This window comes from Mesoplodon bidens, assembly GCF_964165515.1.
Source record: "Mesoplodon bidens genome assembly, chromosome: 6".
NCBI lineage: Eukaryota > Metazoa > Chordata > Mammalia > Artiodactyla > Ziphiidae > Mesoplodon > Mesoplodon bidens.
Genome location: NC_138162.1, coordinates 72849817 through 72873300, shown reverse-complemented (window position 1 = coordinate 72873300; position 23484 = coordinate 72849817). Strand labels below are relative to the sequence as shown.

Below are 23484 nucleotides of genomic sequence, written 5' to 3'. Positions count from 1 at the left end.
CAAATTCTTCTCTGCTATGACTCATACTAACAGGAAAACTGATGAAATTTCTTTTCAGCAGTAACCAGAATGTGTTCTTTTCTTTATTACTTAAAAGTGCAGTAGATTCACTAACACTGAAATCAGATATGGCCAAGGCTGAATGATAACAGAGAGAAGTGAAACATTTTCTTAGGGGACTGTAGTGAAACTTGCTCCCCCACCCCTTTTGTTTTTCATCAGAGGAATGCTTATAAGTGTAGCAGTAATTATATAGTCAACTGGTGTTTTGAAAAATGTGTCTACCTGCATTGAAGATGCTTTCCAAATGAATTGCAATTACTTACCACTAGGAGTAAATGATCTACAACAGGCATTCATATTTTTTATGCAGAACAAATATTAAATGTTTGGAAAATTCATTAATTAGATAAAATTACCCCCTCCCCCTCAACCACAGTACACCCATGGGTTTTGGGGAGTTTGCTTTGTTAGTTAATGTGTGAAAGACAAGAGCTTTTACTACCCTCTGAGAATTTGAAACTGTATTGATATTGGAGTGGGTAAGGGCAGGAATAACATCACTAGATTTCGTTTTCTCTTGAGAAGCCAGTGAGTAATTGGGGTGTGTCAGTTTTGCTGTAATTTTTGTCTAAGAGCATTTTCCTCTTTGAGATTTGTATTCCAAATACAATGTTATTGCTTAGATAATTTCTCTGGAATAAACGATAAATCTAGTATATGAAATATAAACTGTCATCTTGATGTCTTTAATTTTGATTCAGTAGCTAAATTAGGGATTGAGATTTAAGGTTTAGTATTGTTTTGCCTGCACTCTAGCCTCCCAGCCTTCTTTCCTCTCCCCACTCCTATGAATTTAGGCTAGAGGGGAGGAAAGTGGGAGAAAAAACTGGAGTATGACCTTTCTCTTCCCTTCCTTGGTTTTCAACCATAGTTCCCTAATAGTTATTATTTGCTGAGTGCCTACTTTGAACTAGACATTGTACAAACAATATCTTATTTAATCCATACAACAACTCTCTATGGGAGCTGCTACTATTGTCTTTGTTTTCCTGATGAGAACACTGAGGTGCAGAGATTATAAGTGTGGAGACTGATTTCAACCCAGTTCTATTTAATTCCCCAATGCTCACTCTTTCCAAACATGGAATGCACTCAGTAAATATTTGACCACTTCTGACTCCTTCATTCCTATACCACAGAGGACATGACTGAGTTAGACACAAAACCAGGGCTTCCTCAGCCCCCTTTGACACCAGGCTTAATGGGAGAGAAGGGAGAACCTTCTAGATTTAGAAGAGAAGAAAGGAAAGAGGGTGGGAAAACAGAAGAGAATAAAAGCAAAATAGAGGTGAGGCCAAGGAGAGAGAAAGGGATATTTGGGAGAATTTGTGGAGAATAGGAAAGGAAGAATTAAATTCAAGTCTTCAAAAAATCAGGAAGCTCTCCATACTTTGGCTATTTTGTATGGGGAATATTTCCTAATATTTTCACCAGTAATTCCCCAAATACTGAATACTCTGCTCTAGAATTTTTATCATTTTGAAATTTAAGGAATTCAGATAATGATGATTTAACCAGAGAAAGGAATGCATAAGAGAGGCTCAAATGACTTGTCTCCACCAACCTTTTCTGACCCTTATCATTCCACTCCTCTTTAGTTTGTTTTCCATTTCCTTCTTTCTTACCCATACCATCTTGAATTATCAATTCAAGTTGATAATCATGGTGTATCTACTGCACCCAAAATATTGTGGGGATGGCACACAAAGAGGAAGTTGCTGATCATATATAGAGGAAATAAGATACACACACAAAGAATTCTGATACAAAAAATAATGGTACAGTTGAATAGAAATAGAATGTACTGTGAATATTGTAGGGATCCCTCCATGTCAAAGAGGATAGAGATCTAACAAGATAATTCCCAATGAGGTTCTGGTGACAAGTTAAAAGTGTGGCAGATGGGGAAAGAGATATTGGTGGTGGTGGTGAGGTAAATAGAGGCTCTTATGCTTCCATTTCAAATATTAGTTTTCATAAAACATATATTTGTCTGTATTTTGTTTTGGTGGCCAATCCTGAGTCCCAAGAATTGACTTTACTTTATATTCTTATTGGTTATTGCTAATGTAGGACAACTAATGATTTTTGTATTGTCTGTCTTGAATCTTGCTATGTCATTAAATTTTTTTTAAAAGTTAATTTCCTTAGATTTTTCAAAGTTAGATATTTGGAACTAATAACAGTTTTTTTCTTCCAAGATATTTACCTTTTCTTGTCTTGTTACATTGACTATGAACTCTAGTACAGTGTTCAAAGATAGTGGTGACAGAGTTCATTCTCTTGTTTTCTCTAACAGAAATGCTTCTAATGATTCATCACTAAATACGGTGTTGAGTTTTCTGATTCTCTTTACCAAATTAAGGAAATGTCATTCTTGGGAAACTCAATCACAGGGATGGACACAAGATCCAAACAGAGCCAATCAGAATCTTCTCCTGGATTGATATAAGACATCAGAGAGGGGAATTTTTCTTTTTCTACTTTGGTTTTTAAACTAGGAAGATGAAATTTTGTGGCTGTAGATGTCCATTTTCCCTGATACAAGGAGAGAGATACATGAACTGAGAGATAAGCTGAGCTGAGGGATACAGTGGGGAGAGAGATAGTCTTATGACACCGAGCCCTTGGACCCAGCCATATTGGGAACCAGCACTATTCTATGGACTTCTCAGGTATATGAATCAATATAGTATCTTTTTGCTGTAGCTATTTTGAAATGAGTGTCTGTCATTTGCATCCAAAGCAGTTTTGACTAATAAACTTCCTAAATTTTCAAATTTATGGATAGAAATAATATAGATAATTCTCTTATAATTTCAAAAATCTCTCCTATACCTGTAGTTAAGGATTTCTCATCCCTAAATTGTATTTTTTTGTAGTTCCTTTTAAAAAAATTATAGCTGTCTATAGTTATTGGTTTTTAGGAACATAGTTTTATTTATTTTTATTTTTTATTTTATTTTTTTTTTTGTGGTACACGGGCCTCTCACTGTTATGGCCTCTCCCGTTGCCGAGCACAGGCTCCGGACGCACAGGCTCAGTGGCCACGGCTCACGGGTCCAGCCGCTCCTTGGCATGTGGGATCTTCCTGGACCGGGGCATGAACCCGTGTCCCCTGCATCGGCTGGCAGACTGTCAATCACTGCGCCACCAGGGAAGCCCAGGAACATAGTTTTATTGATCAAGACCCCAATAATCTTATAAATTTAATAAAAATTTAATTTTTCTTTTTCCTTCCATTTATATTCTTTATATTACTTTTTAATTACATGTTATTTATTCATTTATTACTTCACATTACTATTTTTCTTCAATTCTGTGCTCAGTTTATTTCAAACTTTATTATTTTCTAAAGGATACACTTAAGGCTACAAATATTAATTTTCCTCTGCATATTGCTTAATCCATATTGCAGAACTTCTCAGGTATAATGTACTTATGTTGTGTATTTCTAAATTATTTGTAATTTTTCTTTCCATTTTCTCTTTTACCCAAGTTATTTAGAAGGATATTTAAAATTTTCAAACTGTGTAGATATAAAACCTTCAAAATTTTTCAATTTTTATTTTTTAGAAATTTCCAGATTTACAAAAAGATTGCAGAGATAGTACAGAAATCCCATATAGTCACCACCTTGTTTGCTCTATTATTAACATCTTACATTAATATGGTACACTTGTTATAATTAATGAATCATCACATACATCATTATTAACTAAAGTCCATACTTTATTTAGATTTCCTTAGTTTTTATCTAATGCCATTTCACTGTTTCAGAATCCCATCTAGGACACCACATTACATCTAGTTGTCTTGTATCCATAAGCTCATCCTGGCTGTGTCAGTTTCTCAGACTTTCCTTATTTTTGATGACCTTGACAGTTTTGAGAAGTATCAGGTTTCTCAATTGTAAAGTTACTCTTTTCTCCCTTTCCACGTTGTACTCTTTGGAAGAAAGTTACTATATACTGCTCACACATAAAGAATGGGGAGTTATGCTCACCTCTTTGAGGTTGGAATACCTACACAATTTATTTTGAATTGTTCTGCAAGGGAGATTTGTCTCTTCTTATTAATTAATTCAGTCACTTATTTATATCAGTATGGGCTCATGGATATTTATTTTATACTTTGGGTTATAATCCAATAGTACCTTACTTATTTTGTTGCTTAAATTGATTCAGTTTTGGCTGTTTGGAGATATTTTACTTGGCCCTGGTGTCCCTTTTCCAAACACCCATTATTGTGGTATTGTGGATTTTTTGTAGCACTTCCTTACTTTCTGCCACTGTAAGATGCTGCAGGCTCATCTTGTATATTTCCTGTTCTGGTTCTAGAATGAGTCATTTCTCTAAAGAGCTCTGCTTCCTTTCTTTGGAGAATGGTGTTAAAAACCAACATTTGAGCACTAGATATGCTTGTTGCTACTGGGGTGTCATTGTTTCTAGACCCTCTCAGCTGACTGAACAAGGAAATATATGTGTGTAGATAATCTGTGTATATACACATATAATAAATATTTCTATATGTAATTATTTATATCTATATTAAGCTACACATGAGTTCATACTGATGTCTCTAACTCAAATCTATTACCACATGGATCATTCTAGCTTTCTTCCCTTGCTTATCTGTCTGGACTTCTACCGTCTGCCATCCATTTCCTTAATTGCTCAGTTACAATATGTAAGTATAGCAGTATCAGGATTATTAACCCATACCGTCATGGACTATAATTTTAACAACTAAAGCCCCCACTGCCCCCAAAAGTCCCCTATGCTTCATCTATTCAGATATCCCTCCTCTCCCCCTCAAGGTCCTGTGAACCACTGATCATTTTTACCCTCTATAGTTTTGCCTTTTCCAGAATGTCATATAAGGCATTATTACAGAATGTAGCATTTGCTACTGGCTTTTTTCACTTGGCAATATGCATTTAAGATTCATCTCTGTCTTTTCATGTTTGATGGCTTATTTCTTTTTATTGCTGAATAATATTCCATTGTTTAGATATGCCATAGTTTGTTTATTGATTTGTCTCTTGAAGGGCATCTTGACTGCTTCCAACTTTTGGCTATTATGAATAGAGCTGCTATACATATTTACATGCAGGTTTTGTGTGGACATAAGTTTTCAAATCAGTTGTGTAAATAACTAGGAGCATGATTGCTGGATTTTATGATAAAGCTTTGTTTACCTTTATAAGACACTGCAAAACTATCTTCCAAAGTACCATTTTGAATAAGTGTTCCTGTTACTTTTTGCATCCTCATTAGCATTTGCTATTACCAGGGTTTTTTGTTTGGTTTTGTTTTTGGATTTTGGCTATTCTAATAGGTGTAGTCTGCCTCATTATTGTTTTAGTTTGCAATTCTCTAATGACAGGTAATGTTGAGCACATGCATTTTTGCCATCCTTACATATTCTTTGGAGAGGTACCTGTGCAGATCTTTTGCCCATTTTTAATTAGGCTGTGTTCATACTGTTGCACTGAAGAGTTCCTTGTATATTTTGGATAACTGGCCTTTATCAAGTATGCCTTTTGCAAATATTTTTTCCCAGTGTGGATTGACTTCCCTTTCCCTTGAGTGTCTTTCACATGGCAGAAGTTTTTAGTTTAATGAAGTCCAGCTTATCAATTATTTCTTTCATGAATTGTGCATTTTGCGTTGTATCTAAACTAAGTTCATCTTGATTTTCTCCTAGGTTATCTTCTAGGAGTTATATAGTTTTAGGCCTGTGATACATTTTGAGTGAATTTTTGTGAAGGGTATAAAGTCTGTGTCTAGACTCATCTTTTTGCATGTGGATGTTAAGTTGTTCCAAGCACCATTTGTTGAAATGACTGTCTTTTCTCCATTGTATTGCCTTGCTGCTTTGTCAAAAATTAGTTGAGTTTATTTATGTGGGTCTATTTCTGGGCTCTCTATTCTATTCCATTGATATATTTGTCTATTCTTTCACTAATACCACACTGTCTTGATTACTGTAGTTTTATAGTGAGTCTTTTTTGTTTTTTGTTTTTAAGTGGATCAACACTTTTTTAGATATTAACATTTAACACACTCATATAGCCATGTATAGGTGATCATTCTTCATTTGGCTGAAGAGAACCCCTTTGCATTAGACAGTTGGCTAAATGTTTTCCTTTTCTGACATGTTTCAATTAGCACAAGACTAGTGCAAACAGATATGTTAGCTCTTGGCTGGGCTGTCTGACACTCAGGCTTTATTAGTAGGGCACCTAGAGAATGTGAATTATAGTTTGTTTCAGCCTCGGCGTCCTAAACACATCACTCAGTCTAGTTGATTATTGAATTTCCTCCAGAGCTAGGGCCTCAAGAACCCTCTCCAAGCAGGACTCCAACTCTCTCCAACCCGTAGTCGCTCCTGTGGCCAAAGAGAAATCTGAGGAAAAGGATACAAAGTCTGAGAAGGTGGAGCAGAAAAAGAGAGACCCAGCCTCCCTAGAGCTGAGGTTTACAGCTGCTCTGTTGAAGAAAACATACTCTGCTCAGCCCTCTACTAAAGAAGATGGTATGGCAGCTGAAATGGGTGATAAAAATTTCTGGAAAATGAAATCAGTACTCACAAAGCTTGAGACCAGAATCTGTACACTGCGTATTTGAATACAGAGTGTCCTCTCATAGCTAGAGTTGGAAGTAGCTGCGTGTGGGGCTAAGATCACTAAAGGTCCAGTCTGACACACCCACTGCATCATGGTAGGCCTTATGCAGATGACCCATGTGCAAATGAGCAGCATGCAAATAACACATGGCAACCCAGTGCTGTGGGATTAAGGAAACTCCCTACCAACCACTGTGACAGCAACTACTATTATAATTACTGTATTACTACTGTATTACGATGATGACTGCTACTTCCTAACAGGTAATTGTGGTCATGTAATACTCTCCTAAATTGTCTCCCTGCTTTCTCTACTCTTCTGGTCCCCCCTCCCCCAACCCGTTGTCCACACAGCAGCCAGAGTGCTCCATTTAAAACATAGGACATATCACGTGACTTGCCAATTCTAAACCCACATAGCTTCCCATTTCACTCAGAATAAAAGCCAGTAGTTTTTATGATTCAACAACCCATGTGGTCTTGGCTTCTGTCCTCTTTCTGACCTCATCTACTACTACTCTCCCCTTACCCACTCCACTCTGACCACACCACTCCTGGCCCTTCCTTCCTTAGGGTCTTTGCACTTGTGGCTGTGCTTTACACCAGTCTTCCCCAGATGCTCTCTTTGTTCCTGCCCTTACTTCATTCTGGGCTCTGCTCAAATGTCATCTGTGCTAAAAGTCTTTCCCTGACCCCCTACCCAAACTCACAAGTGCTCTATTTCCTCCCACCCTGTTGTCAGGTTGAGTTCTCCAAAAGGAAGTAGACACAGACATGGAGTTTGGGATGCAAGATATTTAAGAGGAATCAACGCCAGTGCAGAGGAGAGGGTGGAAGCAGGACTGGGCAGAGGAAGAAATGGAACTGTGATTTGGGGAGCTTGGGAACCGGTTTTGCCCATCAGAGATGGCCTAGGGGCCAAAATGACTAGGCTTTTCCAGCTTATCTTGCTTAGTTCCAGGTGGAGGCTGCCCCAGGAACAGTGGGTTGTCAGGGAGGCATCTCTCTGCAGCTGAGGCAGGTCCTGAAGGGGTGCACAGCTAGAGGCCATCAGCTGACCACACTTCCTCAGTTGGGTAGCAAGCCCTTCCCTCCTGAAGGTGGATCTCACCTCCACCACATCTGACTTGGTTTTCTTCATTGTACTTAGTACTACTTGAGATAATATTGGATATTCACTTGTTTATATGATTACTGTCTTTCTCCAGAAGGGCAGGGCCTTATTCATCTTGCTGTGTTCCTTGAGGCTAGAAAGTTGCTCAGTAAATAATTGTGGAATAAGAGGCTGCTTACTAAGTATCTTCATATATAGCACCTCATATTATTCTCCCAATGATCCTTAAAGATCAGTATTATTATTTACATTTTACACATGAGGAAATGGAGATTTAGAAAGACAATCAGACCTCAGATCCAGGGGCTGGACAGCATCTGATTCAAGATTTCTTTTACCTTCTTGTGATGAGAACTTTTAAGATTTACTTTCTTAGCAACTTTCAAATTTGCAATAAATATTATTGACTATGTTATTGAACCAATGCTCAGTAAAGCCAATCTACTGACACCAGATTGTGGTGAAAGGAAGTATAGTGTTTATTGCAAAGCCAAGCAAGGTGAATGGGCTGCTCATGCTTAAAAGACTCCTTGATGGCTTTCAGGGAAGGGCTTTTAAAGGCAAGGTGAGGGAGAGGATCACAGGGTGTGTGAACAGCTCAGGTATATCCTTCTGATTGGCTGGTGGTGAGGTAACAGGGTGGTGTTTCAGGAATCTCAATTATCAATTTTCTGGCTCCAGCTGGTCTGGGGTCTATGTAGTAGTGATCAGCAGTTAACTCCTTTCACCTGGTGGGGATTTTAGTATCTGCAAAAAAACTCAAGGATATGGCTCAGGATATTATCTATAGCCCTTGAGGAGGAACTAAAGGTCTTTGACTTTGTTTTATGGCTAAACTATTATTATTTTGTCTTGCTTGACTGTTTTCCTTTCTTTCTGCATTTTCTCACTTCTCTGGTTAAATTTGCTCTTTGGAACTTGGGGAAGGCTTAGGACGCTAGAGCTTTTCTACATACAAGAGGCAGATGAATACAGGGGATCTGCCCCTGGGAAGGCCCTGCAGTATCCTGCTCAGTTTCAATTATAGCCCCCATACTGTATATTACATCCCCATGACTTATTTATTTTATGACTGGAAGTTAGTACCTCCTGCTCCCCTTCACCCATTTCACCATTTCACCCATTTCCCACCCCCTTCCCCTCTGGCAACCACCAGTCTTTTCTCTGTATCTATGGGTTTTGTTTTGTTTTGTTTGTTCATTTGTTTTGTTTTTTAGATTCCATATATAAGTGAAATCATATGGTATTTGTCTTTCTGTAGTAAGTATTACTCTTAGGTCATGTCAGTCTTCTGGCTTTCTTCTTTTCCTTCAGTGTTGTTTGGCTATTCTGGATCTTTTTTCTTTCCATATAAACTTCAGAATCAGTTTGTCAACATCTACAAAATAACTCTCAGGGATTTTGATTAGGATTGCTTTGAATCTGTAGATCGAGTTGGGAAGAACTGACATCTTGACAGTAACTCTCCATGAACATGGACTACCTCTCCATTTATTTAGTGCTTCTTTGATTTCATTTATCAGAGTTTTGTGGATTTCCTTACATAGACCTTGTACTTATTTTGTTAGATTTATATTTAATCATTTCATTTTGGGGGTTGCTACTATAAATGGTATTATGTTTTTAATTTCAAATTTACCTTTCACCGCTGAATATAGAAATCAATTGAATTTTGTATATTACCTTTGTATCATGAAAAATTGATTATAGCAATATAATAATTATTAGTTCCAGAAGTTTTGTTGTTGTTGTTGATTCTTTCTGATTTTCTACGTAGACAATTATGTCATCTGCCAACAAAGACAGTTTTTTTTTTCCTTCCTTGCCAGTGTGTATACCTTTTATTTCCTTTTCTTGTCTTATTCTAATAGCTACGACTTCCAAAACTACCTTGAATAGGATTGGCTGTAGAAGACATCCTTGCCTTGTTCCTAATCTTTGGGGAAAATCATCTAGTTTCTCACCATTAAGTATGATGTTAGATATAGATTTTTAAAAGGTGTTGTTTACCAAGTTGAGGAAGTTTCCTTAGTTCTACTTTGTTGAGAGGTTTTTGTTTTGTTGTTTATTTTTAATTGCAAATGAGTGTTGGATTTCAGGAAATGTTTTTTCTGCATCAATTGATATGATCATGTGCTTTTTTTTCTTTAGCTTGTTGGTGTAATGGATTACATTAATTGAATTGTGTGAATTTTTAAAAATATTTTTTCACTCAGGTAAAATTTACCAACAGTGAAACACACAGGTGTTAAGCTTGCAATTAGATGAGTTTTATAATTAGATACAGTTATGTAACTAGCACTCCAGTCAAGATATAGAACAGTTTCTTCATCCCAGAATCATTCTCTTGTGTTCCAGTTAATCTTCATCCCTCATAAGCAACTTTTGTTCTGATTTCTATCACTTGAACTTTATAGGGATAATACAGTGTTTGATGTCCAGCTTTTATTGTTCAACGTAGTGTTTTTTGGATTCAATTATGTTGTTGTATGTATCAGTCGTTTGTTCTTTTTTATTACTGAATAGTATCCCATTGTATAAATATACTATAATTGTTGATGATCATTTTGATTATTCCTAGTCTTCAGTTATTTTCATTAAAGCTGCTATTAACATTTTCTGCAAGTCTTTTTTTTTTTTTTGCGGTACATGGGCCTCTCACTGTTGTGGCCTCTCCCGTCGCGGAGCACAGGCTCCGGACGCGCAGGCCCAGCGGCCATGGCTCACGGGCCCAGCCGCTCCACAGCATGTGGGACCCTCCCGGACCGGGACACAAACCCGTGTCCCCTGCATCGGCAGGCGGACTCCCAACCACTGCGCCACCAGGGAAGCCCTTTCTGCAAGTCTTTTTGTGGACATGTTTTCATTCCTCTTGAGTATATAGCTAGGAGTGGAACTGGATAGATACATATTTAGTTTTATAAGAAATTCTTTTTTTTTCCATTTTAATTCCAGTATTGGCTTTACAGCTATATCTCTTTATATAATTCTTTAAATGTTTGCTCTAGTCATTAAAATATGTATTCTTAGTTTATCACGGTCTGCTTAAAGATAATATGGTGCCACTTCACATAAAAGGTAAGAATCTTACAGCAGTAATTTTTCCATCCTTTGACCTATTGTTGCTATTCATTTTACATCTACTTATGTAATAATTTCCACAATAATATCATTGTTTTTCCTCTAAACTGTCAGTTTTCTTTCACAGAAATTAAAAGGAGAAAAAAAATCACCTTTTATATGTTCCTACATATTTACCATTTCAGGCACTCTTCATTCCTCCTATTGATTCATACTTCCATCTGATACCATTTTCTTCCAGCCTGAAGAACTTCTTTTAGCATCTCTTGCTGTGTCAGTCCTCTGGCAATGGTTTTTTTAAGCTTTTCTTTCTCTGAAAATAGTTTAATTTCACCCTCAGTTTTAAAAGTTTACATTGAGAGTGTTTTTCTTACAGCACATCTGAGCTAGGGCCTGAAAATTTGCATTTCTAAGATTTCCCAAATAATGCTAATCCTAGCAGTCCCAAGGATATCCTTTGAGAACATACTCAATTATTATCTTCTATCACTTTAACACCACTGTGCCCTTTTTACTATTAAATCACAAATTTTTGATGACATTCATTGTCAGTACTGTGTAGAAGGGAAACATGTTTATCACTCAACACCTAGTATAATGCCTAGAGTATAGCTCTTTGATAAGGAACTGTAATTTATTGCATAACAGTGGGAGAATTTAAGAGACCTCTCTCACAAATTAACAACTCATGCAGTCAAAAGTAAATAAGATCACTTCACACACACACTGGGATGGCTATAATCAAAAAGACAGATGATAAGTGTTGGTAAAGATGTGCAGAAATTGGAACCTATATATACTGCCAGTAGTAATGTAAAATGGTGCAGCCACTGTGGAAAAGAGCCTAGCAGTTCTTCAAGACATTAAACACAGAAATATCACGTGATCTGGCAATTTCACTTTAAGAATATATCCAAGAGAAACAGTGGGCTGCAGGGGGCAGAGAATGAAATGAGTTTGGAATTATTAGCAGTCCAGATAAGATAAGGCTTTGAGAACTACAGTCAAGAGTTTAGATTTAATTCTAAGTACAGTGGGGAACCTTTAAAAAGGTTTAAGCAGATAAATCCCATGGTCTGATTTATATTTTAAAAAGATCTCTCTTAACCATGCAATTGTACAAATGAACAAGGAGGTTTCTGTACATTATATAGGTTATCTCTAGGATATATTTTAAATGAAGGATATATTTTAAATGAAGTATATATTTTAAATGTAGAACACTGTTTACAGTAGCCTAAATACTTTGTGTAAGGGGGGCATAAATATGTATATCTTATATTTTTAAAGCAGTTAGTTATAAATAAAAAACTAATAAAATGTGTTGCCTATGTAGAGAAACAACATTTAGGGGGGCAGGCAAGCATAATGCAAGACTTTTGTCAAATTACTTTGTTATATAGTTTTAACTTTGGAACCATGTAGATGTTTTACATATAAAAATTGAATTACTAAAGAATAAAAAGAAATCCCTAAAAATTGAAAACAAATGGCCATAACTGTAGATCACGTTGATGCTAAACCCACATAAAGAAAATCATTACTAGAAGTGACTTTAAGTGTAGTATCTTGAGTTTACATCCCTAGTAGGATATATCCTAGGAACAAAACCCACAAAAATATTAAATTGCACTCAGTAGTCTTATTGTTTTAAATAATACGGGTAATGCTATTTTTTAACTATTATAGGTCTGTCATAGGATAAAGAAAGTAAATAATCATGTTAATGTTAGAAACCAAGATTTTCACTTTAGGGGAAAAAAGACATACAAATCTAGAGAAGTTAAGTAAATACTCTGTAATCTGAACTTTGAAATGGATGTATCAGTTTAACTTATGATTTATGAATTTTTTCTTTCAAAAATCAGTGTGTACTTCCTAACTCTGTCCTAACCTTCCTAATTCTGAAAAGACCTAAAAGCAATAACAATGCAGTAGCAATGAGCACCCCTAGTTTCCAAATTGTGGATTTTCAACTAAAAGGAACCTGGGCTTCTTGGAAAAATGGCTGATTGAAGGTTTGTGGTAAGAAATGTATCTAGATAAACCTGGATTATTTTATTGTACCAGAGAATATGCAAGCTATCAAAAACTAATGGAAAAAATCTAGACTTCAGAAAAAGAACAATAATTGCAATTCATTGCAATTATATCAGATATGTAAAATTTCCTAATAATAACAAACCTCACTGGTTGCCACAGAAGGTTACTAGGGCACCAGCTCGTCTGCAAACTGATAAATAAAAAGAAAGAATCAGCATTTATTCTGCCTTTCAAACTTTATTTCAGAATAACCAAACCATTGATGAAAGTTCTTTATGGAAGAAGTCCAAATAATAAATGCAGAAGGAATGATAGAAGTAGAAAATCACCAGTTTGCAACCCTATGGACCTAAGCAACATGTTTGTCAGTGAATATTAAAGCCATAAAGTGAAAATTTAATGGGGGATTTTATAGTAGAGGAGTCAAGCTGTCACCACCTTAACCCTCTGATTGCTTTGACATTCATAAAAGGAACAACCAGACATTACATCTCATGATATGACAGGAAAAATTCAGCATTACCTGAAGTATTCTTATCTATGATGTTAATTCTTTATCTAGTCAAACCCCTTTATCAGTTTACCACCCTCCCTCCCCACAACACACATTAACTGAGACCAAGAGAAAGCAATCAACCAAAGCCCCCACTCACTGCAACTAGAGAAAGCCCACACGCAGCAACAAAGACCTAAGGCAGCCAAAACAAACAAAAAAACCCCAAAATGTCAGCGAATCTACAGGACAAATCTAGAAGATAAATGACTCAGTTTCTTTAAAAATTCATGACATGAACTACAATATATCCATACAATGGAATATTATTTGTCAATAAAAAGAATGTACTGCTAAAACATCAGTGAGCCTTGAAAACATGCTAAGTGAAAGAAGCCAGTCACAATGGACTAAATATTTTATGATTCCATTTATATGAAATGTCCAGAATAGGCAAATCTATAGGGACTAAAAATAATTTGTGGTTGCCTACAACTGGTAGACAGATGGTAGGATTGGGGGATGATGGTTAAGGGGTACAAAATTTATTTTTTTAAGGGTGATTAAAATATTTTAGAATTGATTATGGTGATAGTTGCACAACTTTGCAAATATACTAAAAACCATTGAATTGTACACTCTAAGCAGGTAAATTGTATGGTGTAATTATATGTCAGTAAAGTTGTTGAAAAATCTAAGACATGAAAAAATAATAGCAGGGCCAAAAAGGTTTAAGAGACAAAACAATCTAATGTAATGTGAGAACCCTATTTAGATCTTGAGTCAAACAAATCGACTGTAAAAATATACCTTTGAGACCCTCCGGGAAGTTTAATTATGGGCTGAGTGTTAAATATTGCTATGGTCTTAATGTTTGTATCCCCTCAAATTTATATGTTGAAGTTCTAAACGTCAAGGTGATAGTATTAGGAGGTGGGGCCTTTGGGAGGTGATTAGGACACAACAGTGGAGCCCTTATGAATGTGATTAGTGCCCTTATAAAAGAAATCTTAGAAAGGTCCATTGCTCTTTGCCCTGTGAAGATTATAGTGAGAAGGCAGGCCATCGAGGAAGAAGGGGGCTCTTATGAGACACCAAACCTGCCAGTCCCATGATCTTGGACTTCTGAGCCTTCAGAAATGTGAGAAATAAATTCCTATTGTTTATAATCTACCCAGCCTGAATGAACTCAGACAGATTTTAAGAAATAGTTGTCAATTTTGTTAGGTATGGTCATGTTATGTTGGTTATGAAAAATGTTACCAGATAATGTGCATACCGAAGTATTTATAGGTGAAACAATATGATGTTTTGGATTTGCTTTAAAATACTCAGAAAAAAATGAGGATTAGGTGAAATAATAATGGCTATTTAAACTGGGTAATGAGTCCCTTACAAAGGGACTCATTATTCTTCTTTCTTCACTTTTATAGGATTTTAATTTCTATAAGAAAACAATTTAAAAACACTATTTGTGCATTAAAAAGATCACAATGAGTGTTTTTTAAGGAACTTCAATACTGTTCTCCATAGTGGCTGTATCAATTTACATTCCCACCAACAGTGCAAGAGGGTTCCCTACCATATGACCCAGCAATCCCACTACTGACATATACCCTGAGAAAACCATAATTCAAAAAGAGTCATGTACCACAATGTTCATTGCAGCACTATTTACAATAGCCAGGACATGGAAGCAACCTAAGTGTCCATCGACAGATGAATGGGTAAAGAAGATGTGGCACATATATACAATGGAATATTACTCAGCCATAAAAAGAAACGAAATTGAGTTATTTGTAGTGAGGTGGATGAACCTAGAGTCTGTCATACAGAGTGAAGTAAGTCAGAAAGAGAAAAACAAATACTGTATGCTAACACATATATATGAAATCTAAAAAAAATGGTTCTATTAATAATCGTTTTTTTCTTCATAGCCTTTTCTTGTGTTCATTTTTCATTTGTCTTCAGGTAATTATTTTGGTCAAAGTTCATGGACTGTAAACTTTATGAGTTCCTTCATATCTAAAAACACCTTTATTTTGCCCATATATATGAGTGATTGTTTGGCTAAGTATATAATTTGCGGCTCAAAATTTTCTTCTCTCAGGATTTAGAAGAAAGTGTGTCATTGTCTTCTGGCATTCACTATGGCAGATGAAAATTCTGACGCAAATTTTGTTTTCAGTCCTTCATAGGTATTCTTTTCCTTTCCTGTCTCTTACAGGAAGCTTTTAGATTTCTCTTTTACTTGGAAGTCATACCTCTTTCCAAGATAGGTCTAAACATGTTTTTCTCCTCCTGACTGGTACTTGATGTGCCCTTCTTTCAACCTGAAGACTCAAGTATCCACTAAAGGAAATTTTCTCCTGTAATTTTCTTGATTATTTCTCTCCTTTCTTCAATCTCTCCTCATTTTCTGGGACTTGTGGATATATCTCCCATGTCTTTACACTTTTCTCTTGTACTTTTTCCTCTTTGCCTCTTTGCATTGCATTCTGGGAAGATCCCTCTGCTTTCTCTGCCAGTATACCTATTCACTCCTTAGCTGTCTCCATTCAGCTGTTGAGCCCAGGGTAGAGTTTTTAATTTTGGCAATGATATATTTGATTTCCATGTACTAGTTTTACTTTTTATAGCAATATGTTCTTTTATATCACCCAGTTTCTGGGGATTTGAATTACAAGTAAAGTTCTCCCTGTTTAATCTATATTGGTAACTAGCGTGTTTTTCCTTATCCTGAATGAGCTCCCTTTTTAGCTGACAGTGACTGCAGATTGTTTTACAAGAACCCTGGGTCCATTGTTCGTTTGCTTGTTGTTTGTAATTGTGGTAAAATAAGCATAAGGTAAAATTTACCATTTTAACCATTTTGAAGTGTACAATTCAGTGGCATTAAGTGTAGTCACTATACTGTGCAGCTGTCACCACTATCCATTTCCAGAATTTTTAAAATATCCCAAACAGAAACTCTGTACCCATTAAATAACTCCCTAGTCTCTTCTTCCCAAGACCCTGGTAACCTCTATGATACTTTCTGTCTCTATGAATTTGCCTCTTCTAGGTATTTTATATAAGTTGAATCATACAATATTTGTCCTTTTGTGTCTGGCTTATTTCAGTTAGCATAATGTTTTCAATATTCATCTATGTTGTAGCATATATCAGAATTTCCTTCCTTTTAAATTTAAGGCTGAATAATATTCCATTGTATATATATAATATATATTTTGTTTATTCATTCATCTGTTGATGGAATGTTTAGGTTGTTTCCATCTTGGCTATTGTGAATAATGCTGTTATGAACATTGATGTGCAAGTATCTGTTCAAATGTCTGCTTTTAGTTCTTTTTTAAAAATTTTTTATTGGAGTATAGTTGATTTATAATGTGTTAGTTTCAGGTGTATAGCAAAGTGAATCAGTTATACATATACATATATCCACTCTTTTTTTTAAATATATTCTTTTCCCATATAGGCCATTACAAAGTATTGAGTAGAGTTCCCTATGCTATACAGCAGGTTCTTATTAGTTATCTATTTACTTTCACTTCTTTTGAGTATATCCCCAGAAGTGGGATTAGTACATCATATGGTAACTCTACGTTAAATTTTTGAGGAACCACTTAGTTTTCCACAGTGGCTGCACCATTTTACATTCCTACTAACAGTGCACCAGGGTTCCAATGTCTTCACATCCTCACTAACACTTGTTATTTTCCATTTTATTATTTTCTTTATTATAGTCATCCTCATGTGTGTGAAGTGATATTTCATCGTGATTTTGATTTGCATTACTCTAATGACTAGTAACATTGAGCATTTTTCATGTGCTTTTTGGCCACTTGTATATCTTCTTTGGAGAAATGTCTGTTCAAGTCCTTTGCCCAGTTTTGAATTGGGTTGTTTGTGTTTTTGTTGTTGTTGTGTTGTAGAAGTTCTTTATATACTCTGGATATTAATCCCTTATGAGATATATGACTTGCAAATATTTTTCCCAGATCCACTGGTTTTGGGGGGGTATGGAGGTAGGAATATCTGACGGAGCAGGCTTCCTGTTAGAGTTTGCAATATCTTCTCTTCTGGGTACAGAGGTGGAAGCCACTTCTTTGCTGGGTTACTGTCCCACTTCTCAGGGAGCATCTTTTCTGGGAGTCTTCATCTTCAGAAACTCTACTCTGGAGCAAAGCCTGTAATCACTTACTCTGAGAAAAAAGAATTAGATAGGTATCACCACTTATATCATATTAGAATGCTTTCAGTTGTGAATACAGAACACCCAAATGAAACTGGCTTAAACAATAAGGAAGTATATTGTCTCTCTAAGAGCAAACGCAAACAGAGGATGTGCCTCAGAACTGATTGAGAAGTTCAACAGTGTCATCAAAAGCCCAGGTTCTGTTGGTTTCTCAGATTTTTCTGTATACAATGTTAATTTCATCCTAACCCTCTGTTGTAGGTTGTCTATCTTTGACAATCAGGTCTGCATACTTTTCTGTCCAGCAAATATCCACTTGTCTCCTTGGCCATTTCTGAGTCACATGCTTATTCCCGAACATGAGACATGAGACTGCACTTAGACCAAAGTCTCCCACCCTTGAAGCTGAGAGGGTTAGTCTTCCCAGAGGTATATGCCCTGTTTGGGGGAGGAGTGAAACAAAATGGGGGTTCCATTAGGAAGAAGGAGCAAATGAGTGCTGTAGGCAATCAATAATATTCACTACACCACTATTAATAAATTACCAAGCTCAAAGCTCACTATTTCTCCCCTATCCTATTATCTCTAATCTTGAGGCATTTCAGGGTTCTTTTGGGAAGCTAATTTTGGGGTGAGTGTCTTTTCTGTTGTCTGTTAGGCTTAGTATAGGTTTCACTATCAACCTGCTTTATATCTTCCAATAATTTCTCACTCTTCAGGGGTCTAACAACACCCCCTTTTCCTTTCCATGTTTGCCTTGAAGTCATTTTTATGTTTGTATTTCCTCTATCGTTCTAGTGAGATATTGGGAATGAGAGGAAACACAAGCATTTGGTTAGCCATATTGAACTGGAGGTCAACATACCTCTGAATTCAGGATCTTCCTATCTCTTATTCCTGACCCAATTATTTGGCTTAAAACTCTTCAAAGGGGACTTCCCTTGTGGCGCAGTGGTTAAGAATCCTCCTGCCCCCCTCCTGTGGGGACATGGGTTCGATCCCTGGTCTGGGAAGATCCCACATGCCGTGGAGCAACTAAGCCCGTGAGCCACAACTACTGAACCTGTGCTCTAGGCCCCACAAGCCACAGCTACTGAGCCCATGCGCCACAGCTACTGAAGCCCACGCACCTAGAGCCTGTGTTCCGCAACAAGATAAGCCACCGCAATGAGAAGCCTGTGCACTAGGGTCATACATCTTGTAAGTGGCAGAGCCAGGAATTGAACCTAGATAGATGAACTCAAGCCCAGATAGCCTCAGAGTCCAGCTGAGGAGTCCTTTCCATTCAGGTTTGGCAAATGCATCATGTTTTTGTGGAAAAACAAGGTTATACTCTCTGTTTGATTTTCAATACCTTTATGAAAACATCTAATAGTAGTAGTTTATTATTTTTTTTGTTTGTTTTATTTTTCTCTTTGGCCTCAAGAAGCAAAATGACTGCAAATTTGCAGCTGATTTTTCTTAAGAATTGAAGAGGCAGATTTTTTTTAATGAGCTTATAATTGATACCTTTGAGGACACCATCTTATAAATATGTTTTGATTCAAAGCCTTGAGACCACTTTCTTTAGTTTATTCCCATCTAACTAGCATTTTTCATCATGAAGAAGAGTTATACATAATTAATATATATAAAATGTTAAGTAATCAATCATGGTACTGATCCCTAGGATACAACTAGTGTTAAAACTTCCCCACTTTCTATAATAAAAGAACCATTTAGCTTACTAATTTCATGTTTAATATGTTTTTTTATCCTTGCTCTAACTGCTTGAGAATCCCAAGTGCTGTTTTTTAAAAAAATCTTTTGATAGAGAATCTTGTTAAGAGTTTCTAAAAATGTAAATAAATGTTTATTTGTTCTCTTTAATTTGCATTCTTTTTGCTAAGATGACTTCTTGTGTTGTTTTGGAAGAAAATTGATGACATCAGGTATCTGTCCCTGTTTCATGTTTATATCTGTGAATTGCTAGAGGCTCTAAAATTTTTAAGTTTGTTCATCTGGGGAAAGAGGATATTGAATTGGGATATCTCTTTGGGTGTTACTACCCTCCTCCAACATGACACACAATTCTTTACATATCTATTAAATAGTGAAAAGGTAGAAATCCAAGGAAGAAAAAAATATTAAGGAAAAGAACAAAAGCTCTTCTTGGTTAATTTTCCACTAGATTACTATAATCGGGCTGTATTTGTTCCTCAGCTTCATCTAACACCATGTGGTTTCCCTGTTGCAAGGGGAAGAGTCAAGGTAATTTTGATCCAGTTAGCTGAAGGAATTAGCTAGATCCTAATATATATATGACCCAGACTTCCGAACGCCTTTCTTTTTAATTTTTAAAATAAATTTATTTATTTTATTTATTTATTTTTGGCTGCATTGGGTCTTCCGTTGCTGTGCGCTGGCTTTCTCTAGTTGCGGCGAGCGGGGGCTACTCTTCGTTGTTGTGCGAGGACTTTTCATTGCAATGGCTTCTCTTGTTGTGGAGCACAGGCTCTAGGCACGCAGGCTTCAGTAGTTGTGGCACACGGGCTTCAGTAGTTGTGGCTCACGGGCTCAAGAGCACAGGCTCAGTAGTTGTGGCACACGGGCTTAGTTACTCGGTGGCATGTGGGATCTTCCCAGACCAGGGCTCAAACCCGTGTCCCCTGCATTGGCAGGCAGATTCTTAACCACTGCGCCACCAGGGAAGCCCAAGAATTTAGGGCTTTTAAAACCCAATGTATGTTCAAGAGACATTACAGAGTTCTTAGATACAGGAATCAAAGATGCATGCTATGTGCCCCAGAGTGTCTCCTAAGGAATTTACATGCATTATCTCATTTAACCCTCACAAAATAATGGAGTTAAATGATATTATTGTGATCCTCATTTTTTAGTGATGGAACCTGACACCTGAAGAGGTTAAACAATTTACCCAAGATCACACAGCTAGTAGGTGCCAGAACCAGTAACCATCCCAAGCCCATTAGATTCCAGAGCCCAAGTTCTTAATCTGTATATTAACTTTATTCCAAAGAATAATTTAGATTAAAGTTTAAAATCTTTTGCCTCCAAAGATAATTGTATTCAAATAGAGAGAGACTCTTGAAGATGCAAAGGATTTAGTTAGAATGGTGGAATATCAGACTGGCAGAGATTTTTCTTGTCCCTCAATTTACACCAACTCTGATTATTTTCTCCTTTTTTTTACTCTACTTTGCAAATTTTTGGTATTGTGTATATATTATTAAGATTTAAAAAATATAATTCATGCCACCAAGCCACCTGATTAGCTCAGGCTTCTGTCCTGTAGGTGCCTGGCACTGGCTGGTGGTAGATGAGCTGGGGTGGGCTTGCCCCCTCCTCACACAGCAGAGCCAGGCTGCCCTCTAGCTCTCCAACCAGGACCAGCAGTAGGGCATGGGGGCCTCAGGTGTCCCAAGCAAGGGTGGTGCCCTCTGAGAGCATGTAGGCATTGGCCAGACCCAGTGCAATGCACAGCAGCTTGTAGCCAGTGCCCAAGGCCTCCCAAATCCCAAATCCGTACAAAGTCCAGTGCCTGCTGCAGACACCTTCTCCTCTTCACTCAGCAGGAAGCATCCCTGCCCGAGCCCACTGGGAGGGGCCGGATCAGAGACCTGCCACTAGCTACATGTTTGGTAGGGAAGTGAAAGCTGGACCACCTCCTCTGAGGAAGAAAGAGGTGACACCACATCTGCCCTCAAGGAGTTTGCAATTTTGCTGAGGAAATGACATCCAAGAAACATTTTGGAGAACAGGATATGCCAGAATATGTGGTGAAGTCTCAGTTCCCGTACTCCATGGAACAGATCATCTCTTCAAAGCTCCCCAGCTTGGTCTTCCTCATCCCTACCCAGCCTTCTGCCTTCACACCTGGGCCCCCAGTTTCTTCCCTCATTCCAATACAGCTCCCCAGCCCAACTCTGTCCTTACACCCAGTGCTCCATCTAATCCAAAGTCCCTCTGGCCTGCCTGAGAAGCCCAATAATGTTCATCCACGTATTCAATAAACATTATGTGTGCCAGGAAAAAAAATAAAAAAATAAAAAATATAATTCATTTGTTAGATTTTAGGTTCACAGCTAAACTGTGCAGGTGGTACAGAGATTTCTCATATACCACCCCCTGTAACCACTTGGCCTAGCCTTCTCTATCATCAGCACCCCCCACCAGACTGGTACACTTGTTACAATTGATGAGCCTACACTGACACATTGTTATCACTCAAAGTCCATAGTTTACATCAAAGTTCATTCTTAATGTTGTGCATTCTATAGGTTTGGACAATGTATGACATGTTTCCACCATTATAGTGTCATACAGAGTAGTTTCACTGTCCTAAAAATCCTCTGTGCTCCACCTGTTCATTCGTCTCTCCCCGCCTAACCCCGGGCAACCACTGATCTTTTTACTGTCTTCATAGTTTTTCCTTTTCTAGAATGTCTTATAGTTGGAATCACACAGTATGTAGGCTTTTCAGATTGGTAATACACATTTAAGTTTCCTCTGCATATGCATTATTTTAAAATGGGAAAATATATGATAATTTTTTTTTTTGGAAAAAAAAGGACCCTTCCTTAGGTGGCTGTTCTGTCTGTAAGATGGGTACCACTCTGATTTTGCCAAAAGACTAGAGAGATGTCAGGCTAGAGCTATTTGAACCATCAGGCCAAGCCCCCTCTGAAAGGAGTTTGCAAAGTTGTTGTCAGAAAAAAGCAAGCTAGAGGGAAAATCAAGCCTGCTGGTAAATGAGATGGGGTATGTAATCAAAGCTGACTTTAGAAGACCTATTTTTAGAAGAGTTCATGGCTCTCAAGAAGACTGAGTGAATGGCAGTGTTTTACTGAGAATAATAGCAAAGCTAGCATGACAGGAGCCTGGAGAGAAGACCTATGGAACTTTTAGACCTTCTAGAAAACCAAATGGTATTCCCTGAGTGGAATACGTTATAGCAATTTTAAATTGTGATACATGGTGGCAGCTGCAACATGATATCTCGGGCTCTCTCCCAAGGTCACAGGTAGGAAGAAGTTTTTCTTGCCTTTGCCACGTGCTCCTCTCCTGGGGCAGCTGGGTTAGGCTAGGCAAAAAGAGGAAGAAGTCTAGGTGTTTTCCATACCCCCTCAAGTCCTTTCCAGGAAACTGAAAGTGACTTCGGCTCTCCATGTAGCTGGAAACGCTTTTAGTTTCTGTAATGAATTTCCAGTTCAGTGGCCCACATCTCTGACCGCTTGGCCTGCCAACTCCCTGGCTCTCCTGTGTTATCTTTTCTCTCCTCAGATCCTTCTTCAGCCCTCAGTCCTGTCTTCCTCCCTACTCTCCCCTCGTCCCACACACAGGGCTTGTGGGACCAAGCTGCCAGCTTATGCCTTTAGCTTATCACTCCCCCACAGGAGTTCAGAAGAAATGAGAAGTTTCTGTCAACCTTAGAGGTGCCCTCTGCTGGTTGTTGGCAATGCAACATCAAAATTAATGTTTGGAAGCAGAGTTGTTTCATTTGTTTAATAAAAATTTGGGTTGGGGACACTAGTAGGTAGGATAAAACACAGAAGAAAAGGTTGTTATGAATTATAAAAGCTTCTAAATGCCACTGAATTGTGTTTGATTTACTGCGGCGTGCAGTAGAGCAGTGGTTCTCAAATGGGAGTAATTTTGCCCCCTAGGGGACATGTGGCAGTGTCTGGAGACATTTTTGGTTGTCACAACATGTGTGTGTGTGTGTGTGGGGGGTCTGCTACTGGCGTGGGGTGGGTAGCAGAAAGCGATGAAGAAGAGAGGCCTCCCCCCGCCCCCCAACAGATAATTATCCAGTAGAGTGGTCCTAAGTTAGATATGCCTGAGAAAGCTGAAATTAGACTT

At 37.5% G+C, this 23484-nt stretch overlaps 1 protein-coding gene across 2 annotated transcripts in view; it reads left to right on the top strand.

Moving 5' to 3' along the window:
- Positions 1-23484, top strand: part of JAK2 (Janus kinase 2) — a 257421-nt gene that overhangs the window by 8464 nt on the left and 225473 nt on the right. The gene's annotated exons all lie outside the window — the stretch shown is intronic.